Raw genomic sequence first — 4737 nt, forward strand, 5'->3', positions numbered from 1 at the left:
TGGTCATAGCTCAGGTAACAGCTGCTGCTCCTGTCATTCAGGTCACCACTGGTCATAGCTCAGGTAACAGCTGCTGCTCCTGTTCATTCAGGTCACCACTGGTCATAGCTCAGGTAACAGCTGCTGCTCTGTTCATTCAGGTCACCACTGGTTAGCTCAGGTAAGCTGCTGCTCCTGTTCATACAGTGCACCACTGGTCTAGCTCAGGTAACAGCTGCTGCTCCTGTTCATACAGGTCACCCACTGGTCATAGCTCAGGTAACAGCTGCTGCTCCTGTTCATACAGGTCACCACTGGTCATAGCTCAGGTAACAGCTGCTGCTCCTGTTCATTCAGGTCACCACTGGTCAAGCTCAGGTAACAGCTGCTGCTCCTGTTCATCAGGTCACCACTGGTCATAGCTCAGGTAACAGCTGCTGCTCCTGTTCATTCAGGTCACAGCTCAGGTAACAGGGTGATGTCTTGGTCATTTGTTATTATGTGTTTCAGGTCTTTGTGTTTAAGATCTGTGCAGAGTTACATTTTCATCATAGTAGTTGACATTTTTCCTGAAGGTCTTGTAAGTCATACATAATTAACGGTACATGATACTGTGGCTAGTACCGATGCTTTCATCAGAAACTCAATTGAGAAACAGACGCCTCACAAGTCCTCAACTGGCAGCTTCATTAAACAGTACCCGCAAAACACCAGTCTCAATGTGTCACGTTCTGACCTCAGTTCCTTTGTTTTGTCTTTTGTTTTGTATGGTCAGGGCGTGAGTTGGGTGGGCAGTCTATGTTTTCTGTTTCTATGTGGGTTTCTTGTTTGGCTGATATGGTTCTCAATCAGAGGCAGGTGTTAGTCATTGTCTCTGATTGGGAACCATATTTAGGTAGCCTTGTTTGTAATGAGTTTTTGTGGGTGATTGTTCCTGTTCGTGTGTTCCTGTTTTTTCTGTGTTCACTAGTTCGGGACTGTAGCTTAGTTGGTTTTCGTCAGTTTATTGTTTTTGTTTATTATTGAAAAGTATCTAATAAATATGGATACGTACCACGCTGCCATTGGTCCTTGTTATCCTTCAAACTTCTCCTCCTCGGACGAGGAGGAAGACAAAGCGTTACACAATGTCAAAAGTGAAGAGGACGCTCCGGGATGCTAGCCTTCTAGGCAGAGTTCCTCTGTCCAGTGTCTGTGTTCTTTTGCTCATCTTAATCTTTTATTTTATTGGCCAGTCTGAGAGAGTGTCTATTGGCTTTATTTGTCGTTTGGCAAGCGTCTGAGCCCTGAGACGAAGGGGCGAGTTCATCTCCTGGAGTTAAGATCCCGGAATGTCCGCTTTGCGAACGTGCGCTACTATCGAGCGGTTAGAAGACTGTGGGTGTTCTCTTGCGGGTATTATGTGTTATAGTGACAGCTTGGCGCAGAGGATTGAGGGCTTGTGAGGGGATTTCGGGGAGTCGTCTTTTGTGTTGCTTTTCTCCGGAAGCTTGAGTATCGAGCTAATGTTGTGATTGTCTCAGGAACTGAGCGTCTCGTGCTGTCGACAGGGCTTGTGCACCGTGGGGCTCCCACATCGCTCATGTTCTATGTAATGGTTTAGAGCAAGTTGTTCGCGCTCGATGTCTGGTACGAAGGGTGGTCAGTACACGCGGTTTGTTACAGCCGACATGATCTTCAGTTTCTTGGCAGACGTTTTCTTTGCATGGAATAGCCTTCATTTTCTCAGTAACAAGAATTAGAAGCTGCATGAGTTTCGCGAAGAAGTATATCTTTGCTGTTTCTGGCCATTTTCACACACTGTGACTAGAGAATGCAGCAGGATTGCTGATGGCCTATTCCAGACTACTCAACTAGTCGTAAAGAGAGAGCCCGGAGTTTTTATTGGCTTGTCTTGTAATCAGTGCACAGTTCTCAGCTTGTTGCTTAACATAATTGCAAAGGTTTTTTTCTAGTGTATGCAATTAGTCTGTTAGAAAGAATATAATAACTGTTTGGAGTTTTAGCTACAGACATTGTCACGATGCGCTCTATTTAGACTAGCAGGTAGTGATTGGTTGCTGATAATCGGCCCTCTGCTCGAAGTGAGGCTTAATTGTGGTACCGAGTATTCCAGTTAATGTATTAAGTTGTGTGCAGATTCAGTTGCCATAGCTAGAATGTAGTCGTTTAATAGACAATAACATGGATATAGTGGACTGTATTTCTACATGCAATATTGATGTTATTATTTTAACTGGACAATAAAGATCGTGCTGGTATGCTTTTCAAAACACAAGAATATTACATTGTCTAAAGTGGAGCGACTAAACTTTTGAAACTTGTTTTCTAATATTATAATATTCAGCTTTTTATATGCTTTTCTAGATACAGGACTAACGACCTTCAAAACCTTTTTTGCTCTATGTATGTAGGCATTTTTTGTATCTGTCTTTTTTTCCTTATAGAGTTACATTTTGTTATTTCAATGGAAGTTTCTATGCAGAGCTAATGGTATTAAGAGATTCAATTATTCTTGAGAAGTCAAATCGGTAATGAACTTTGTGGAGTTTAAAAAAAGTTACTATTTATAGACTAGATTTTTTGTCAAATTCAAATAACGAAATGATCCATGGTATGACCATCTTAAAACAATTCCATATGACAGCTTAGAACACTTTTTTGGGCCTTCTTCTGACACCGCCTGATATAGAGGTCCTGCATGGCAGGGAGCTTGGCCCCAATGATGTACTGGGCTGTTCGTAAGGTACCACCCTCTGTAGCGCTTTGCGGTCAAGAACGGTGCATTTCCCATACCAAGTGGTGATGCTATCGATGGTGCAGCTYTACAACATTTTGAGGATCAGTACATCACTTTCTACACACTTGTAGAAAAGTGTGCATTGAATTCTACTGAATGAAAAGCCTAAATMAGTTAAACATCCTGCCATTTAAACCATACTCGATTTTAGAAAATTCACATAATATAAAACATTGTGGTTTGGAATACTGAGAATGKTTCATGCGTGATTGCATTGTTTCCGCTATTCGTTACTTTTGCTGGCGCWTCCCCATATCCAATTGATCAGCTGTTGTCAAAGCAGAAATTWGCATGACATCCGGGCATACTAATCAACTTTTTCAAACAGTAGGACTCAGTATGAGCATTCGGACACAGACATTGAGTTTTTTTCCGCATTCTACCCTTTTTATCTATAGAAAATGTGCTCTTCTTGTGTAAAATGCCCCTACAAATCCAACAAAGTTGTAACTTGACTGAAGGTAATTCATTTCTTTGTCAGATGCCCTGATTAGATTGYTCAATGGTCCTAACTCCTGCTCTGGGAGAGTGGAGGTCTACCACAGTGGTAGCTGGGGGACGGTGTGTGATGACTCGTGGGACTTGAGTGACGCCCAGGTGGTGTGTAGACAGCTGGGCTGTGGGAGAGCTCTGTCTGCACCACACCAAGCCCACTTCGGACAGGGGAATGGACAGATCTGGCTGGATGACGTTCTCTGTTCTGGAGGGGAGTCTATCTCTCATGCAGTGTGGCCACCTAGGGTTTGGGTCACACAACTGTAATCATGGTGAAGATGCGGGTGTTGTCTGTTCAGGTAGGAGTATCGTTCTTTAACTAACCTTCTTTTTAATTTTGTACTCTGAGTTCATGGATACAGTCAGTTACCATCCTTCTTGTGCCCTATGATTTGATTACAGCCCAATGTTTTTTTCTGATTACATTACACTCTGGGCCCTGGTTATAACTCTGGCCCTGGCTAACTCTGGGCCCTGGCTATAACTCTGGCCCTGGCTAAACAGGGCATTGTTGTTGTTTTGCACCGCCACTAGAGCCTGTAGTTTGAAGTAAGTTTCTGAACTTTGGTCTTTAGCTTCAGCAGGTGGCAGCAACACACAGCAGCACCACCATCTCTGGAACACTACAACAGAGACACGAGGACCAATCTACCCAACAACCCCATCGGTAGTTAACTCCACGCCAGGGTGCAAGGTGAGAGAAAAAAAAACATGCTTTTCTGCATTTCATTCTTCTATTTTTAGAAAGTGCTATTCTGTTTTTGTGTAAAATAACACTTCCAGACAATTACACTCGACATTGCACTTTTATTTATTTTACCTTTATTTAACTAGGCAAGTCAGTTAAGAACAAATTATTATTTACAATGACGGCCTAGGAACGGTGGGTTAACTGCTTTGTTCAGGGGCAGAACGACAGAGTTTTACCTTGTCAGCTCGGGGATTCAATCTGCAACCTTTCGGTTACTGGTCCAACACTCTAACCACTAGGCTACCTGCCGCCCACTTAAAGACAGGGTTGCGCGAACAGGTTGTGCTTTGGCACACAGATAGTATGTGTGAAATGCTCATTAACATCTTAATGCAAAGTATCACCTCACTTTTATGGTTTGTTAATTTAACAAATGTGTTAAAATACCTTCACCTCAAGCAATGCAGAGCCCAGAGATGAATCAAAGGGAGAATTTAGGGGTTCTAAAGCCTCATATTCAATCCCATTCATTCTACCTCTCTCCCAGCAGAATACTGCATTTTACAACCACCTTTGTCTTTGAAGATCTACACACTATTTCAAATAAAATCTCTGCGTACATACGACCATCTCCAGTGTACCACACCTTCTTATTTATTAGCCAAGCGACTAATAACAGCCTCGGCTGGACTTCAAACCTAGCATAGATGACAGACGAGAACATCAGCTTTTTTTGTTGACTCCTACAGATCTTGCTGTCATGAATTTTAAT

The 4737-nt window shown here is 42.7% G+C and overlaps 1 long non-coding RNA gene across 1 annotated transcript; it reads left to right on the forward strand.

Moving 5' to 3' along the window:
- Positions 1 to 211: 211 nt before the first annotated feature.
- On the forward strand, positions 212 to 3958 carry LOC112078686 (uncharacterized). The gene is made up of 4 exons (XR_011478796.1): positions 212 to 336; positions 385 to 406; positions 3261 to 3573; positions 3850 to 3958. It is a non-coding gene; the product is annotated as an uncharacterized lncRNA (long non-coding RNA).
- Positions 3959 to 4737: the final 779 nt, after the last annotated feature.

This window comes from Salvelinus sp. IW2-2015, unplaced genomic scaffold, assembly GCF_002910315.2.
Source record: "Salvelinus sp. IW2-2015 unplaced genomic scaffold, ASM291031v2 Un_scaffold6078, whole genome shotgun sequence".
Taxonomy (NCBI): Eukaryota; Metazoa; Chordata; class Actinopteri; order Salmoniformes; family Salmonidae; genus Salvelinus; species Salvelinus sp. IW2-2015.